We start from the raw sequence: 20651 nt of genomic DNA, 5'->3' as shown, positions 1-20651 counted from the left end.
GCACTGCAATGGCAGACAGGATAGCACTTAAAAAAAAATAGTCCCCAAACAGCACATCATGCAAAGAAGTAAAAGAGGTGCAATGAGGTAGCTGGATGACTAAGCTAAGTGACACAAGTGTGTAGCACAAACACCTGGCCCATCTAGGAGTGACACTGCAGTCCCACTGCACTAATGGCGGACACCAGACGCACGGCTAACACCAGCATAGTTGTTATGGCCTCAGTAATCCACTTTGCAACAGGGTATATATATATACCGCAGTATCACTGGAATTATATGGCAGTACCACTGGACATAAACGGCTGTATCACTGGATTTATATGGCAGTACCACTGGACTGGATTTATACGGCAGTATCACTGGACTGATTTATATGGCAGTATCACTGGACATATACGGCAGTATCACTGGACTGGACTTATACGCCAGTACCACTGGAATTATATGGCAGGATCACTGGACTTATACACCAGTACCACTGGAATTATACGTCAGGATCACTGGAATTATACGGCAGTACCACTGGAATTATTCGGCAGTACCACTGGATTTATACGTCAGTACCATGGGAATTATACGGCAAGATCACTGGACTTATACGGCAGTACCACTGGACTTATACGGCAGTATTACTGGACTGGACTTATACGCCAGTACCACTGGAATTATACGCCAGTACCACTGGAATTATATAACAGGATCACTGGATTTATACGTCAGTACCACGGGAATTATACGGCAGGATCACTGGAATTATACGGCAGTACCACTGGACTTATACGGCAGTACCACTGGACATATACGGCAGTATCACTGGACTGGATTTATACGCCAGTACCACTGGAATTATATGGCAGTATCACTGGACTGGACTTATACACCAGTACCACTGGAATTATACGGCAGGATCACTGGATTTATATGGCAGTATCACTGGATTGGATTTATACAGCAGTATCACTGGACTGATTTATACGGCAATATCACTGGACATATATGGCAGTACCACTGGACTGGAATTATATGGCAGGATCACTGTACTTATACACCAGTACCACTGGAATTATACGTCAGGCTCACTGGAATTATATGGCAGTACCACTGGATTTATATGGCAGTATCACTGGACTGGATTTATACGCCAGTACCACTGAAATTATACGGCAGGATCACTGGATTTATATGCCAGTACCACTGGAATTATACGGCAGGATCACTGGAATTATACGGCAGTACCACAGGACTTATACGGCAGTACCACAGGACTTATACGGCAGTATCACTGGACTGGACTTACACGCCAGTACCACTGGAATTATACAACACTATCACTGGACTGGAATTATACGGCAGGATCACTGGATTTATACGCCAGTACCACTGGAATTATACGGCAGGATCACTGGAATTATACGGCAGTACCACTGGATTTATACGGCAGTACCACTGGACTTATACGGCAGTATTACTGGACTGGATTTATACGCCAGTACCACTGGAATTATACGCCAGTACCACTGGAATTATACCCTAGTACCACTGGAATTATATAACAGGATCACTGGATTTATACGTCAGTACCACGGAATTATACGGCAGGATCACTGGAATTATACGGCAGTACCACTGGACTTATACGGCAATATTACTGGACTAGACTTATACGCCAGTACCACTGGAATTATAAGGCAATATCACTGGACTGGACGTATACGCCAGTACCACTGGAATTATACGTCAGGATCACTGGAATTATACGGCAGTACCACTGGAGTTATACGGCAGTACCACTGGACATATACGGCAGTATCACTGGACTGGACTTATACGCCAGTACCACTGGAATTATATGGCAGTATCACTGGACTGGATTTATACACCAGTAACACTGGAATTATATGGCAGGATCACTGGAATTATACGGCAGTACTGCTGGACATATACAGCAGTATCACTGGACATAGGGGGTAATTCTGAGTTGATCGCAGCAGGAACTTTGTTAGCAGTTGGGCAAAACCATGTGCACTGCAGGGGAGGCAGATATAACATGTGCAGAGAGAGTTAGATTTGGGTGTGGTGTGTTAAATATGCAATCTAAATTGCAGTGTAAAAATAAAGCAGCCAGTATTTACCCTGCACAGAAACAAAATAACCCACCCAAATCTAACTCTCTCTGCAAATGTTATATCTGCCTCCCCTGCAGTGCACATGGTTTTGCCCAACTGCTAACAAAGTTCCTGCTGCAATCAACTCATTATTACCCCCATAATATACGGCAGTACCACTGGACATATACAGCAGCACAGGGACACCACCACTGGACTGATGCAGGATAACACAGCACCACTGCAATGGACTGGACTTATACAGCAGCACTGGACATATGGCAGCAGAGGACACCACCACTGTCACTGGACTGATGTAGCACAAGACACTACCACTGTACTGATGCATTACAACACAGCACCACTGGACTGGCCTTATACAGCAGCACTGGACATATGGCAGCAGAGGACCCCACCACTGTCACTGGACTGATGCAGCACAAGACACCACCACTGGACTGATGCAGCACAACACAGCACCACTGGACTGGACTTATAAAGCAGCACTGGACATATGGCAGCATAGGACACAACCACTGTGACTGGACTGATGCAGCACAAGACACTACCACTGAACTGATGCAGGACACTGAGGACGGAGACACGTCCTCTCTCTACACTCTCCAATGCCGGAGTGAAAATGGTGGCAACACGCGGCTCACTATATTGAATCCAAACCTTGCAAGAATCCGACAGCGGGATGATGACGTTTTGCCTCATTCTTGTTTCCGAGTCAGGCGGGAAAACCCGAGACTGACTCTGATTCGTGCTCGGGTGGTGAAGTTCGGGCGGGTTTGGTTCTCAGTAATCCGCTTTGCAACAGGGTATATATATATATATATATATATATATACTTTAGAATGTAAGCTCTCACGAGCAGGGCCCTCTTCCCTCATGTGCTTATCCTTTCTTACTTTAATAATCTTCAACTGCATCAACTCCAGCAGTCTTCTGCCACCTGATACTTATTCCAGTGTCATCTGCTGATGTAACTATGTGTATTTACCCTGTACTTGTCCTATACTGTCATCAACTGTAAGTTGCTGTCTTCCTGTTTGATTATTCATGTACTCTGTAATTGGGCGCTGCGGAACCCTTGTGGCGCCATATAAATAAAGGATAATAATAATAATAATAAATATATATATATAGCAGTACCACTGGACTCAGGGAACCGAACCGCTCATCTCTAGTTAACTCTATATATCATGAACTTTATGTTTAGTGATTCTATAAAACAAAGAGTGTGCTGGCTTAAGTAATACAATGTGAATGTGTGGCCTAGATCTGTCAGCTATAATGGACACATTACTATCAGCGGTTATCCTGCCTCATTGATACGCTTACTGTAGTAAGACAATATCAGAATGAGTGGAGGAAGCTCCAGCAGTTTCAGGTAAGAGACTACAATAGCGGATATACATAATTTTGCTTTCTACTTTTTTTTTCCTTTTAAGTTTGAAAAGAGCTATAATACATATTTTTGCAGTGAGGTAAACGCATGTAGCAAGGATTATTGTTTGGCTTTAAGTCAAGAATTGTCAGAATCCTATAACGTACAAAATATTTTTGAGCCTCCTTCACACACTAAGCGCAACAAACAAAGAAATATGGATACGTCCCTTGGTGTTTTGAACATAGATAAGGGTGTTCCTGTCAATCTTCTTCCGGTTGTTGTCAGATGTTTGAGCTCCAGATATGGAAAGTAAAAATAGAAAAACAACCAATGTGTAGTATATTCAGAATAACAGAAATAGTCATTAACACGAGTACAGATGTTAAACTCCGGCGTACCTCACTCACAAAAAAGGAGTAAATACTGTATGTGCACATCAAGGTATCTTTTCACACCGTCAACCATCTAGTGATATATCCATCCACCCTCAAAAATGTATAACGGAGCCCACTGGCTCTTAAGAAACTGATGATTAACTGCAGTCTGAAAAAAAAAAGAATCCAGGAAAGCGGGCCTGGGACATTACAAGACGGGGGGCATTCTTTAGCTTGTGTGGGGGGGGGGGGGGGGGACATGGTTATATACTGAACATACTGGGGCCTGGGACATTACAAGACGGGGGACATTCTTTAGCTTGTGTGTGTGGGGGGACGGGACATGGTTATATACTGAACATACTGGGGCCTGGGACATTACAAGACGGGGGACATTCTTTAGCTTGTGTGTGGGGGGGGGACATGGTTATATACTGAACATACTGGGGCCTGGGACATTACAAGACGGGGGACATTCTTTAGCTTGTGTGGGGGGGGGGGGGACATGGTTATATACTGAACATACTGGGGCCTGGGACATTACAAGACGGGGGACATTCTTTAGCTTGTGTGTGTGGGGGGACGGGACATGGTTACATACTGAACATACTGGGGCCTGGGACATTACAAGACGGGGGACATTCTGTAGCTTGTGTGTGGGGGGGGAACATGGTTATATACTGAACATACTGGGGCCTGGGACATTACAAGACGGGGGACATTCTTTAGCTTGTGGGGGGGACATGGTTACATACTGAACATACTGGGGCCTGGGACAGCACACAAGGGCAAACACACAGTAGCTTCGGGGGGGGGGGGGGGGGAGGCGACACACTGGGGTCTGGGACAGTACAAGAGGGCACACACACACTGTAGCTTCAGGGGGGGGAGGCGACACACTGGGGTCTGGGACAGTACAAGAGGGCACACACACACTGTAGCTTTGGGGGGTGGGGGTGACACTGGGGCCCTGCACAGTACAAGAGGGCACACACTGTAGCTTTGGGAAGGGGGGTGACACTGTGGTCTGGGACAGTACAAGAGGTCATACACACACTGTAGCTACGGGGGTGGGGGGTGATACTGTGGCCTGGGGCAGTACAAGAGGTCACACACACACTGTAGCTACGGGGGTGGGGGGGGGGTGACACATTGGGGCCTGGGACAGCACAAGAGGGCATGCACTCACTGTAGCTTTGGGGGGGAGAATGTGTACATGCTGACACATACTGGGGCCTGGGCAGTATTGTTCATACTGAGATTGAGCTCAGTGTAGGAACTCAGTACAGGGGACACACCTTGGAATAAAGTTGCGGCCGCTGCCAGGTACTGGTCGCGCTTCTATCAGTGCTTCTACTTTTCAGTTGCAGTGCTGTGTGAGGAGAAAAAGAAGGGACGCCAACTGTTGGAGCCTGCCCTGTCAGCTCCCGCTCCCTGCACGGCGCACGCTGATCACCATGGTACTGCATGGTGCTGCCACAGCACTGTCTCTCCTTCCTCCCGCACTCCCCGTGTGCGCACCCTGTGTGTGCAGCGGAGCTCAAGCGATAATTGGTGAGCGGCAGGCTTGCCTTAGGCTTGGGAATCTGGGATGCCTCCCTGCATTTAAGATGCCCCAGGCATTTGCGTATAATGCCTATGCCTATGGCCAGCTCTGGTCAAACGCATGCTATGATAGGTTGGCAAAATTGCAATAAAACTTTCCCACGTATCAAAAAAGAAAGAGGCCTTCTTCTCCTTATCAAACATCTTCACCTAATCCAATCGAAAAATAAAATAAACTTTCTCTCTATATGCTTGAACATTAACAAGGGTTGGTGTATCCATTCTTGTAGAATGGTCTTTTTTGCTACAGCACTTATAGCAAACAATAATTTCCTACTGCCCGGAGTCAGTCTCTGCCCCCTCGGAAAAATATCCAAAACGGCCCACTCAGGAGCAAAAGGCACAAAGTTAACCAGGTGGGTCTCAGCATCCCACCTTACCCTCCTCCAGAAGCCCTGGACACTAGACACTCCAAAAGACAGTGATAAAGGTCAGCCTCCTCTTTGGCACATCTAGGGCAATTATGAGAATCGGATAGACCCGTTCTAAACCTTCTGTGGGAGGACAAATAAGTCCTATGATACACATTTAAGAAAATCTTGTTATATGTACTAGCTGTCAGCAGTGTGCACGGTCTCAGTAATCCTCATACTAAGTTATCAATAGAAAGAGTTGGAAATTATGTCAGCCATTGACACATCCCTGGCTGACCAAGTCATGATCTAGGGTTTCACTTAGGAATCTGTAATAAATAGAAGTGGCCTTACGTGAGGGTATTGATCTAGAAAGACAATGGTCTAACGAGTTATCCCAGTCAGCATCGGAGAATACTCGCACCATGGAGGCTGTGTAATGTTGGGCCTGAAAGTAAGCCAGGGGATAAGCCCTCAACGTCTTGAATTTTGCAGTTGCTGCAAAGAATGTCAGGGGTCACCTCGCTTTAAAATCAAGTAGGTGACTAAAACTGTGCACCCACCCTCCATATCGCAAACGTATAGGATGCTACTCCCTCCTGGAGATCTAGATTATGCAAAAACAGGAGGTGGATCGATTTATGAGCATTAAGGCAAGATTTGTGGCCCAATATGTGCTAAAGACATCTAGTTGTCATTACTAGGTGATTGTAACCAGGTGCGGCTTTACCGCTAAGCAAAATAGGCTACCTCTTAGGGCCCGGCAGGTGCAATACATCAGCCCTGCGCTGCAATCAGGGGGAAGGGGTAGGCATCTGTTTTTTCTTAATTGAGTGTGCAGTCAATATGGGAGGGGGCGTGGCTGACAGTGTTGGGGGGGGGGACTTGAACATGGTTCCAAGCCGGGTCAGACCCAGGACTCCCCCCATTTATACCGCAGAGCCGATCCGGGATATTCCCGGATTGGCACCGTATACACTGCACCCGGGTGCAGTGTCTTGTGGGCCAGCGCTTGGAGATGATGTCATCTCCATGCGCCGGGAAATCCTGCAGACCGGTGCTCCAGAGCATCACGCTGGGGTCAAGCCCAGCAATCTGGAAGCTGCTGTGCTGCCCCCAGCCTCAGGTGCATCCGGGCAACCAGCACGGCGCTGCTGTCTGCATAGACAGCGTGCACCGTGACCCCCAGCCTCCCGACCGCCCACCGGACACTGCGGTATGGGAGGTTTGTCATGCTGTAAATGGGTGCCGGGTTGGCTTACCCATTTATACCACCTCCTACCCCGGGTCTTACCCGTGTACAACCCTGCTTGCAAGCCGGGTTGGATTCCCGGGAAAATGGACCCAGGGTTTAGGAGAAGGACCCTTTTACACCGCCTGCAGTCCCGGGATTTTACGCGCTCCCGTGCAAAATCCCAGGATATTTCAGGCGGTGTAAAAGGGGTATAACTGACTTGCAATAGTCACTTTACACAGGCTCTTAATGACATGACTTATTTATGTTTTAAGAAGTTCCCTACCAAAATGTATATATCTGTCTTATGTTGGGTCACTGATTAAAGAGCTCCTCCATATAAAAACTTTACTAGGACATATAAACATGACATACACCATAAATAAACCAATCATTAAAATAAAAAATGCATGTGGCACCACACATGGTGAATAGCAGCATGTGATTGTATATATTTCTTTATCAGAGCAGTTCGTATATACTGTTTGTCAGACAAATGTAAACATTAGTAATGAATATCCAATAATAAACTTGATAACCTTAGAGTTCATTATTGGAGATTCATTACCAGTAATTTATGATTTGTCTAGTTATTATCTATTTTTGTCTACTTTTATGACCTTACCATCACATTGTTTTAATATTAACACAGCATATTTTACAGTTGGCAATAGCAATCCTCATCTGTGTGTGTGTGTGTGTGTGTGTGTGTGTGTGTGTGTGTGTGTGTGTGTGTGTGTGTGTGTGTGTGTGTTTATATATATATATATCTACATATCTATCTGTCTGTCTGTCTATCTATATATATATTTATATGATACATGGTTGTATCAATTATCGCATGCAGAGACAGTGCTTCTGTCCCTGCGATGTTTCTCCTCAGCAGCAGCATCGGGCTATTTTTCATAAAAAATACCACTATGTCCTGCTGCGCATGCGCCACTACCGCCGCCACCCGCCTCCCCCCCCCCCCCCCCCCCATCGCTACTACCCCTGCGCCACAAACAGCCCCCCCGGATTTTATACTTACCAGTCCAGGAGCCGGTGTCCGCTGCTTCCAGGAGGCTGCGGGCGCCGGGTCCTTCTTCCGCGCTGTGACCCCGGTGCTGTACAGCGTCACTTTACTGCACCGGGGTCACATTGCAGCATATAGAGGTCCCGGTGCCTGGTATCGCTCACCGGAGCAGGGGACACCGGCTCCGTGGACTGGTAAGTATGTTTTTTCTTTTCTGATCACTGGAGCCCGGTCCCCGCACAGCTTTCTGTGCCAGGGGGCAGAGAAAGATGGGCAATGGGTGTACATCGCAGTGCTGCCCTGTGAATTCGCCAGCCTGAGCTGGTGAAATTATCACAGGGCACACTGCGGTATTTTCCCATTACGAGTATAGGGAATGTGATGTGTGTTACTAAAAAAATTATAATTAAAGGGTTTGGAGCACTTTTTTATGAAAACTGCTCCAAATGCCATTTAATACATTCAAGTGATACTTAAATAATGTGAAAAAGGTGTGTAAACACCCTTTTTCACATTATTTTAGTAAAAATAATGTTAATAAATAGGCCCCATTGTGTCTGATTCTGAGTCATGTAGAGACGTGCACTGACCCCCGTATTTCGGATCTGTATTTAAACAAAACAAAAAAAAATGGTTTAAAAAAAACTACAATCACATAATTTGGTGGTGTTTTTGTTCCTACAGTATTATTATCCTTAATAACATTAATTTCCAGTCATTTTCAGTCAATTTTGACCACCTCACAGCTCACAATGCATTATGGAGGGAAACCGCATTTGTGAGATTATGATGGCCAGGCTGTCTGAGTACTTTCCGGGCCAGACAGCCTCCTGGGCCCACCTTCACCCTGTCCCCAGTCACACACAAGCAGGGCCGCCATCAGGGGGGTACTGCTAGGTGACCCAGCACCACCACTGCAGTGGGTTTGGCTTGGCAGGTGGACAGACACTTAACTGCTGCTGTGGTTCCTAGTATCGTCATCACAGGAGGAGCAGTAAAATGTCCAGCAGCTGAGCAGCAGGGAGGAGAAGGCTGGAGAACATTGTTGATTGATGGGGTGGCGATCAATTTAGTGGCTAAGGCAGGGGATGAGGGGCAGCAAGGGGGTATTGATAGGATTGGGGGCAGCCGTCTGCTTTTCTTAACTGAGTGTATTGGCCAGTGCAGTCATTATGGGAGGAGGCGTGGCTGATAGTGTTGGGGGGGAGGGGGTCCGTGTGGACTGTGTGGGTACCGGAGTATGTGGTGCTTCTGCCGGCAGTGCTGCAGTGATCGGGCATTATGTGGCTGTGAACACCGTACAGACAGCCCGAAGAAAAGGAGGAGAGTGAGGGCAGACTCAGAACTCAAATCAGCACAGAATGTAAGGGGCCGGGGGGCATCAGAGTAAATCGGCTGAGGGGGAGGAAGAGGAAGAGGGGCGCTGCTAGGGAGGCCAATCCTGGGCCTTTTTTTCAATCCCGGGATTGGGTTGAAGATTTTAAAATTAAAATCTTCAGTGCCCCCCACCCCCTTCCTGGACCCGTTCAGCCCACAGAACTACTCACCATCCTCTGGGAGTGCGGCCAGGTTCACTTGCTGCAGGTGGTGGGCCACGAGGTGCGATCCGGGCATCGCGGGCGGCTGGCATCAGACTGAGCAGTGTGACCTCTGACTTCACATCACGCTGCGTTATGCACACAGCTGGGGGCAGGGGGAGCCGGGAGAAGCCAGGAGGAGGAAGCTGGGCACTGTCTGAACCTCCGGTGGAAAAAACAAGGGGGCTTTCTAATCCCGAAATCCCCGGGATTGGAAGATACAATCCCAGGATTGAATCCCGGCAATTTTAGGCCTAAATCCCGGGATCCTGCCAATCCTGTTCCCGGGATTGGCCACCCTAGGCTCTGCCTCCCACCTCCTTGCAATTTTATTGTGCAGGGTACCCACCATGCATTCCATGCACTCAGCACAGCAGCAGAGACACAAGCAATCCCATCTTCCACCAGGCCATCACACAGACTGCTGACGATCCCTAGTGCAGCAAATGGTGCAGCTCTACAGCATATACATCTTTGCCTATCACATGTAATATAGTATGGTTTGCCCTTATGTAGGCTATTCGTTGTATACAGTGGGGGTCATTCATAAGTGGATGAAAAATCAGAGTCAGCTGCGACTTTTTGACACTGTACACTTATTGCTATATGCCGTGGTCGATGTGCATGCTACAATCAGTTTGAGGAAGGGGGCCCCAAATCATTGACTTGCTTAGGGCCCATTGAGGTCTAAGGGGGTAATTCAGAGTTGATTGCAGCAGCAATTTTTTAACAGTTGGGCAAAACCATGTGCACTGCAGGGGAGGCAGATATAACATGTGCAGAGAGAGTTAGATTTGGGTGGGTTATTTTGTTTCTGTGCAGGGTAAATACTGGCTGCTTTATTTTTACACGGCAATTTAGATTTCAGTTTGAACACACCCCACCCAAATCTAACTCTCTATGCATGTTATATCTGCCCCGCCTGCAGTGCACATGGTTTTGCCCAACTGCTAACAAAGTTCCTGCTGCAATCCCGGAGGGGCCCTGAGCAACTTTTTTTAAAATGAGTGACGTTTTCAACAAAAATCGACAGAGTTCTTTAAGTGTGTGTTATTAAAATAAGGTTATTTTAGTGATAGAATCATAAGCCAATGGGTTGAAGTACTTAATATTGGCCTCAGAATATGCTCTAATACCCATTTCATATGGTCTCAAAATGTCCCTGTAATTGCCATTTACTAACTGGTCAAATTTCTATTTTTTCTTGTGGGCTTGCAGCGCCCGACCCCCATCTGCATGGGCTCATTAGCTCACCAGGTTCTATTCATAGTCTACATTTTGGCAGTTGGAACCTCGAATCCTTGTTGGTGCACGGCTTAATAGTTCTACAGCTCAGCCTTTAGGCTAGAGCCAATCATAACCATAAAAATCTGAATTCTCAATTTAGGCTGCACTAGTCTTGTTTGTGCGTGTTAACACCAAAAAGCAGATTTTCACCCCTTGTTTTTCTGTACTGTATGGTTATAGCTCATCACCAATAACATCATTTCAATTACGCTTCTAGTACAGCATAGGTAAGTCTGGATGGGCCTTGCGCATAGAGTCCTATTGGGCTGTTTGCCATGCTGCTGGCATATATGAGGATACCATGCCTCACTGGGCTGAGTGCAAGGATGGTTAGTTATGCAGTGCTCAGACTTGTTTCTATGGTGGACATTTACTAAGCAGTGATAAGAGCAGAGAAGTGAGCCAGAGGAGAAGTTGCCCATGGCAACCTATCAGCACTGAAGTAACATTTATAATTTGCATAGTATAAAATGATACAGGGCTGCTGATTGGTTGATGGGGCCACTTCTCCACTGGCTCACTACTCTGCTGTTATCACTGCTTAGTAAATGTACCCCTAAATGAATTAAGTTATGGTCAGTGATCTATAAATTCATATGGAATGGGTATGTGCGTGACAAGAATTATTTAGGTGCAATATATGTGACAATTGAACAATCAAAATAACACAAAGACATAAAGTTATATAGTGTGATCATCAAGCAAACCCAAAAAATTGTCCAATTCAAGTTCATAAGAGAAATATTGCATTTAAATTCAAAATAACAATGTCAGGTTTTGATTCCGGTGAGATAACAGTTCTTGCAAAGGTGGCAATTATCTTATGTGGGTTACAAATGATTTCGGGAGTGGGTGGCGTGGGTTCCGTGCTGGCGTCCCGTACCCTCCAGTCTCCTCTAAACTTACCCCTCCGAAGTACAGGATGTGCGTTTCCTGGATATCTGTGGTATCAGCTGCGATTGGTTTTCCTCCGTCCACCAGGTGCCCGTGCTGTGGCGGTGAGCATCTCTTGTCACACGGCTGGTTGCCTGAAAAATCGCCAGTCTCTGCACTGACTTCCAGAAACTCGCGCTATCACGAGATTGCACTGTTCCTGTGGTCAGTCGCTGAATTTAAATACAATATTTCTCTCATGAACTTGAATTGGACAAATTTTTTTGTTTGCTTGATGATCACACCATATAACTTTATGTCTTTGTGTTATTTTGATTGTTCAATTGTCACATTTATTTATGGCATTATGTATAAGGGGCGCTATTACTATGGGAATTATGTATAAATGGCACTACTACTGGGTGCATTATGTGTATAACAGGTACTACAACTATGGGCATTATGTGTATAAGCGACGTTAGTACTATGGGCATTATATGTAAGGAGTGCTGTTACTGTGGGCATTATCTATAATCGGCACTATTATTGGGCCTTTATGTGTATAAGGGCACTACTACTTTGGGCATTATGTATGATAGGCGCTACTACTGGGGGCATTATGTGTGTAAGAAGCACTGCTACTGTGGGCAGTATGAGTATAAGTGGCACTAGTGGGGCATTATGTGTATAAACGCCACTGCTATGTGCGGTGTAATACTGAATAAGAATGTGCTATTGTGCGGCATAATTTGAAATGGGGGCACTATTGTGTGTCCATGCTCCATCCTTTTGAGACCACACCCCTTTGGTGCACACTGTCCCTTTGTAAAGTATGAACACCCTAGCACCAGCTCTGGATATAGGGATAGCTATCTGAAACCAATGGCATGCAGCCATTTATATTTCTGACCCACTGATGCTTTTGTCACACAATACCCAGTTTGAGGTTGCTGCCAACATAGCATGCGTGTTGATGTAATACACCACAGGGAGAAACACTGATTTGCCAGCAGAGCATGTGCACAACTAAACCGTCAATAGGTTAAACTATCTAATGGAGTAGAAACAATAGCCACTGATAATGTCGATATTATCTTAAACCATAAAGCTATACCTTTAAACACACGTTTATCATGGAGCCGCTACGGCCGCTAAACTTAATATGCACTTTATGTACCTTTTACGCTATTTGCGTAATGAATCCTGTACCGTGTACGGACTCTGCGTACAAACGCCGCGCTGGGGGTACAAAGTACACGCAGCGCGTACACACTCAATTAGTACACTTTAAAACCTTATACAGTTAGGCAATGTAATACACTTTAAACCCTAGCAGGGAAAAGAGGACACAACACCGATTTGTAGTTAATCACTGGGTTCCGACACCACAGAGTAATAATTCTGAAAGGGGGTTAACAATACAAATAATGCACTACAATACAACAGAGTAAATTGCTCACATACGTGAGAATATTCGCATGCGCCTCCCGGTCCGGTCCTCCGCTATCAGGTAGATAACGTTAAGAGTCTTGTGTCTGGCCGGGCTGCAGCAGGCTTTATTTATACAAGTCTTCCAAAAGCAATACAATGAATACTGTAATCCCTTTGTCCATTGGACACAGGGATGCATCTTTACAGTACAGGAGAGGTCATAGGTTGATTTGAAAAGGTGGGCGATGTCTTTCTTAACTGTTCTTGTGGGTAGTCTCCTCTGGATTCCCGCCGCATACATAATATACAGTAAATACAGTTTATATCTATATTCTGCTTCTGCACATAACTATACGCAGGAACATGCGATCTTCCTCAAACCAACACCGGAATGTTACCCTTAAAATACCCTACAGCTGGATACCAGACACCACCTTATAACCTTAGTCTGTCCCCTCCTATCATGCAAAGGTGAATCCCTTCGTTCTGGAATCATTTAAACTGTTGATACTTGCTGATGTGGTGTAGGGGGACTATGTGTACAATGTGCACTATTTGGATTAAATATGTAATGTTTTGATAGCCCTCCATGCGTTCACAAACTCCGCCGTAAATACCCATACCACGCGCAGGACCGCGGGAGCGACCATACGCAAATTGCAGATATGTGCACGCACGGCGTAACAAGTGCACGCGCAGTGGGCATGTGTGTGTATTTTATACGTGCTGTGTGTTCTGCAATATTTTTCGACTTTGACACCACATATCATAAAAAGGCACTATCCGATGGCGAAAACAATTTAAAAATGTGATTCTGACATTTCAATGACCACCCCAAGGCTGATGTGAGGTCATCAGAGAGATGAGTAGCGACCTAATTCAGAGATGTATGCAAACAAGATAGTCTGCGGCATCTCCGATGGTGAGGTGCCTACAAATGCGCGGGACCTGTTCAGAATGCCCCTGTATTGTTGTGAGTGCAAAGGAGAGAAGAGAGGACTTCTTTTGTTGGTGGACTCTTAATACAAAACTAGTTATGATAGGAGAATTCCGTTGCTAGTGGTGATATCGTAAATAATTTAAAATGTAACCTTTAATGGGCTAAGCTAAAATAGTGTCTCCTAAAGAAAGTGAAAGGAAGGAACAAGCCTGCGAGCGCAGGCGAAACGCGTTTTCCCTGTATCGGCGGGGCAGCAGCGGGATCCTTTCAGGGCACCTCTCCAGAGACAGCAGTATTGGCGGCGGCAGTGGCAGGAGATCAGACATCAGACAGGACATTGGTGTCAGTGGGACAGCACCATGGACTCTCTCCTAAGACAGCAGGTCAGCGACGGCGGGATCCCAGGTAGCGGGTGCAGTGTCTGAATCACCTAACACTACCTAACAATATCAGACCAACCACACACACCGCACAAGAGCATATAGCATTTCACCTACCAGTCCTCCCCCGTTAAACAAGTGAATAATCACACTGTTTTCAGCCCTATTGCATATCTCTGAACATGTTTCCATGTATATCTTTTTTCTTTTCTGGTTATTACTGTTAACTTATTGGGAACTGAGGGGTACATTTACTAAGCAGTGATAAGAGCGGAGAAGTGAGCCAGTGGAGAAATTTCCCCATCAACCAATCAGCTGCTGTGTATAATTTTATAGTATGCAAATTATAGATGTTACTTCAGTGCTTATTGGTTGCCATGGGTACTTCTCCACTGGCTCACTTCTCTGCTCTTATCACTGCTTAGAAAATGTACCCCTAAGTATCTAAATTCCCATCAATTTCATCTAGACTGTTACTTAACTACTGATATTCAGGTGGAAAGAAAATTCACCTGGATGTCAGATTAATAATTCTTCTATTCTCAGATGTAATTTTTCACACTCTGATTAGAACCTCTTTTCCTATGTAAGGTCTGAAGCTTTTTTTTATAACAATGTTATTGAGTTTGTGTCAAAGTATCCATCCTGATACATTGTTAGTGGGTTTTTTCTCTGCTGACCTCATATAATGAAATAAATTTGAGGTAACAAAACCTGATACAAAACAACTTGTTTTGTTTTTCTCTCTCTTGACATTCTGTGTCATATTGATTACTGAGGTACAGTGTAAGCAATTTTCTTCTATCCCTGTATTGTTTTATTGACAGAGAACTCTCCACCTTGATCTCTCCTACACCAAGAATCTATTCCTTGATATTCTAACATACTTTTCTGGGACTCTGTTTGGTGATCCAGTCAAATTTCTAACCCACTGCAGTTTTCCAACTGGTGTATTCATATTGACTGCCCAACACCTGCTTTTTTTCCTAAACCCCTAACTCTTTTCCTTTTTTTCATGAACTCTCATCGATGATTCAGGATAGAGAACTTTTGCAACATTACTAACCTACTACCATACCATACTGCATGTGCCCAATCTCGTCTGATCTTAGAAGCTATACAGTATAGGGCCGGGTCAGTACCAAGTGGGAGACCACCTGGGAATACTCGGTGTAGTAGGTATGAATTATTGGGACACTCCAGTCTAACATTGACAGCAGATTCAGCTATTTTATCTTTTCTCTTTCTCTGCATTTCCTTTGACACAGACAGGAGGATATTAGATCTGTCCATTCATACAATTCTGTAATATCTTTATTTATTTAGTCCTACTCAGTAAGGGTGGACTCAATCGATTACATGTCCAATTCTTGAGGTGTGCCTAGATAAGGTCAAATCCAGGACCGGACTCGGTTTCCCATTATCTACCACCCAAAATATTGGAGATAGAAGGTAAATACAACCAACTAATATATTAATATTTTAAAATTAAATTTGTAGGCTGCTGCCCTACCATCGAGAGTATTTTATATATTTCTTTGTTTTCTTTAGGAGACACTATTTTAGTTTAACCAATTAAAGGTTACGTTTTAAATTATTTACGTTATCACCACTAGCAACGGAATTCTCCTCTCATAACTAGTTTTGTATTAAGAGTGCGCCAACAAAATAAGTCCTCTCTTCTATACTTTGCACTCACAACATATATATTGACTTCTTAGCGCACCACCAGCAGCAGTAACATTGACGAATAGTCAGATTATTTTATTGAAGGGCTGGTTTCATGTTATCATCATTAAGTTTTTTTTTAAAAATTCCACTGTCCAGTGCGGAGTCACACCCTACTCTGGTTGTCCCTGTATTGTCGCATGCAGTGCCACCTAAGCCACAACCTGATTGACACACTGCGGCTGCTTGGGGGTGGGGCCAGCCTCCGTTCTGTAAAACAGGGTGTGTCACCCCCATTTTCTGGGAGTGCCAAGGCTTGGGTCTGCGTCTCAGGGTTACTCAGATGGCCAATGGCCTCGCAGATGATCGATACTGCATCTTTGGATGCAGCACTCGGAATTGCGATGCCGGCAGGAGGTGTCTTTCTCCCCTTAGACGCCTCCTGCGGCATTAGCATATTTTTACAACACTGCTGCATCAGAAGATCCAGAATTAAGTCCATCTCTGAAACAGGCCCTAGGTCACAGAGATGCTAATAGAATAATGAATGTCTGCTGTGAATGGATCCCTGATCCCAGGTAGAGGCGATGCATCATTTCTGACTGGTCTTGCTGCTCCAGTGTTGCCTTGCAAACATTTCACCATGAGGGAGAATTGTTATTTTTTAAAGAATTTGTTGAATGTATATTTGTATGTCCCCAAATAGCTTTTAAAATAACTTTTTGTTTGTATCGTAAAAACAGATTTGTGATTAATTCACCAAAAATAGAACTAGAAGAATCTGCATCATCGCACATAAGAAATATATAAAAAAAAAGGACAGGACCGTCAATACCTACTTGTTCTACTTAGTATTTAACCAAACATGAAAATTGGAACAAAACCAGTGATTCAAAAAGTCACTTAAGAAAGTTGAGAGATACTGAAAGTACTTATAAAGGGTCGCCTAGCAACCACAAAGCATGCAAACGCGCCCAAGATATTTATACTGATATCCGCACGAACTTTGTCCCTTTCTCACCCTGCATACAACCAAGGGTCTAATTCAGACCTGATCGCAGCAGATGTAACGTGCAGAGAGTTAGATTTGGTTGGATTATGTTGTTTCTGTGCAGGGTAAATACTGGTTGCTTTATTTTAACACTGCAATTTAGATTTCAGTTTGAACACACCCCACCCAAATCTAACTCTCTCTGCACATGTTACATATGTCCCACCTGCAGTGCACATGGTTTTGCCCATTAGTAAAAGTTTTTGCTGCTGCAAACAGGTCTGAATTAGGCCTTAAAATCCTTATTCATTTTGTCATCATCCACCACAGTCTTCTCCAAACTAGCATAACTCTTACCTGCCTATACACACTTACAGATCTGTCCTAAATAATGCAGTAAGGATCTCCACATCGGCCTCACCACTCTTTACTGTCAGTATCTACCCTGGTTCCCCATCCCCCGCAGAACCCACTACCAACCCCTCACCCCCTCTTCTATCCTGACAACAACTGGCACTGCTTTGTGCTACTCCGCTCTACCACTCTGGTTGTTCCTCCTCCTCCTGTCTCAGTATCAACTTGCTCCCCATTAGACTGCAATCTATTATATGCGCTGTACTGGCATAACTTTAATGGTACGAAGGGAGGGGGGCCCTAGCTAGTTTGCACACCATAATTAAGTAATGAAGTGCTACTCTGCTTGAGACTTGATACAGTATACAAGGGGAAAGAGGGGCAGGTGCACTATCTCACACTAGCTCAACCTGTAATAACCAAAAGGCATTTAGAATAATCCCGGCCAAGGCTATGAGCTTACCCACCACGCCAAGGTAGCCTCTCATTGGGTAAGTCCCTAACACTAACTGTAGGGAGCCACCCATCCAGACAACCCCAGATACTTCAGAGACTGGCCTGGCGTTCCAGGCCCGGATTGTCTGCGGGCAGCGTGCTGCATATCTGTATCTCAAGGTGCTCCTCTGTGACTCCTGCAGTATTCCAGCCCTGCTTCCTGGCTTCCTACTGCGATCCTGATACCGGCTTCCAGCGCAGGTTCTATTCTGCCTCCAGCTTCCAGCGGTATCCTGGCATCATTATTGTTTCCAGTCATCTACAGCATCGCACTCTAGCACCTGTGGTAAAGCGTCACTGTCACGGGGACTGGGTTTTGTGAATCCGGAATTGTGGCTTGTGGTTTGGTATCGGTGACTTTAGGCAGGATTAGCCGAGCAGGTTGAATGAAAGTCTTTTTCATAGAGCTTTAAAGGAGGTTCCACAGGTGCCCTAGCTGTTTACTTGTTAGAGCGGTTGCGCCGGCAGGACCTGTACGTCTGTGGACGAACGTCTGGCGGAAACCCGGATAGGAAGACTGTAGACTGGGGTAACTGAGACTCGCTGAGAGGGATGGTGACTCGGAGAGGTCAGCATGCGAGGAGAAATAACCGGGTGTAGATACAGCAATCCAGGTGAGAACTCAGGAAACAGGATGCTTTAGAAGCAATGCTGTGGAGCACAGGGAACTAGCACATACAAGGCTGTGTGAGAGACGTTGCACTGGCAATTTGCTTACCGAGAAATCCCTAGATTTATACCTGCAGACTGTTTCCCATTGGTTTTGCAAACCTTGCAGGTGACTGAGTGTTTTAGATTAGCTGACCCTTCCAAGGCGGCGACGCCCATCCCGGACCTCTGCAGCTGGAAGCTGCACAAATGTTTGCTGCTGCCTCTGAGACCTCTCCTCCCAGACATGCCTGCAAGTTATGCCCCTCGCCAGCAGCCCGCACCCCCACCGGAGGGACCGCACCAGAGCATCCGGACAGGTAAGTACAGCTGGTCCCAGAACCCGATCCGCCGGACCGTGACATTACCCCCCCTTTTTGGGATGGCCACTAGACAGCCACCAGGTTTGCTGGGATTCGGGAGCATGAACATCCAAAGAAGCCTCCCAGGAACGCTCCTCAGGACCGTAGCCCTTCCAATCCAGAAGATATTGTAGACGTCCATGTCTTACTCGGGAGTCAAGGATCTTCTTGATCTCGAATCCAATACCACGATCCGTGACAACCTTTGGAGAGCGAGGAAGGATCTTACAAAACTTGTTTAACACTAAAGGCTTCAAAAGAGAAACATGAAAGGCTGGGAAGACTTTCAGGTACGGGGGTAACTTAAGCCTATAAGTTACGGAATTGATGATTTGTTCAACTGGGAAGGGCCCAATGTAGCGAGGAGCGAACTTCATAGACGGAACACGTAACCTTAAATTGCGCGTAGAGAGCCAGACCTGATCTCCAACTGCCAATTTAGGTACCACCCTTCTCTTCTTATCAGCCCAGAACTTATAGCGAGCTGAGGCTTTTTGTAGATTTTGGTGAACTTTTTTCGCCAAACTCCGGAAAGTCTCTTGAGAGATTCCTGAACCGCAGGCAGATCTTGAGCTGGTAAAGCCAGGAACTGAGGAACTCGAGGATGGAAGCCATATACGGTATAGAAAGGGGTATGACCTTTAGAAGAGTGGTAGGAGTTGTTGTGAGCAAACTCTGCCCATGGTAGTAGTTCTAGCCAGTCGTCTTGAGAAGAAGAGACATGAATTCTGAGGAACATCTCCAAGTCTTGATTGACTCTCTCTGTACTTCCATTGGTTTGAGGATGATATGCCGTTGAGAATTTTAACTGTACCCGTAGGGCGGCACAGAGAGCCCTCCAGAATCTAGCCACAAACTGGACTCCCCGGTCAGAAATAATTTCGGTCGGAAGACCGTGGGACTTGAAGATCTCTGCAATGAAAAGCTGAGCTAACTCGGGTGCGTTGGGAAGACCCTTAAGAGGTACGAAACGAGCCATCTTAGAGAAGCGGTCTATGATTACCCAAATAGTAGTAAATCCTTTACAAGAAGGTAAATCCGTGATGAAGTCCATAGAAAGGTGGGTCCATGGCGTCTTAGGAATAGTTAGGGGTATTAGCTCTCCCGCTGGCCGAAGACAAGGGATCTTATGCTGTGCACACTTGGTGCAGGAGGCAATGTAAGAGGAAACATCAGACTTCAGTGCAGGCCACCAATACGAGCGTTGGATAAGGTCGGTTGTCTTATGGACTCCAGCATGACCGGAAAACCGAGAGGTATGGGCCCAGGTCAGTAATTTCTTCCGAAGGTGAGGAGGGACTAACACTTTTCCCAATGGAGGCTGTAGTTTAGTGGAGGCGAAGTTCCGAGACTCCAATACAGGCTGAGGAGAAGGAGAGTCGTTGGAATCCTCAGAGGAGTAGGATCGGGAGAGAGCATCTGCCTTCTGGTTTTGAGAACCAGGTCGAAAGGTTAGGGAGAAATTAAATCTTGAGAAGAACATTGCCCATCGGGCAAGATGAGGATTCAAACACTGAATATTCCTGAGAAAGATTAAATTCTTGTGATCAGTGAAAATAG

At 45.6% G+C, this 20651-nt stretch overlaps 1 protein-coding gene and 1 pseudogene across 1 annotated transcript in view; both read left to right on the top strand.

Annotated features, from left to right (window-relative positions):
• Positions 1-20651, top strand: part of FAM124A (family with sequence similarity 124 member A) — a 399378-nt gene that overhangs the window by 160668 nt on the left and 218059 nt on the right. The window lies entirely within an intron of this gene.
• LOC135054401 (5S ribosomal RNA) lies at positions 15638-15755 on the top strand (annotated as a pseudogene).

This window comes from Pseudophryne corroboree, chromosome 2 (genome assembly GCF_028390025.1).
Source record: "Pseudophryne corroboree isolate aPseCor3 chromosome 2, aPseCor3.hap2, whole genome shotgun sequence".
In the NCBI taxonomy this organism is placed as follows: Eukaryota; Metazoa; Chordata; class Amphibia; order Anura; family Myobatrachidae; genus Pseudophryne; species Pseudophryne corroboree.
This window is presented reverse-complemented; position numbering and strand designations above follow the sequence as displayed.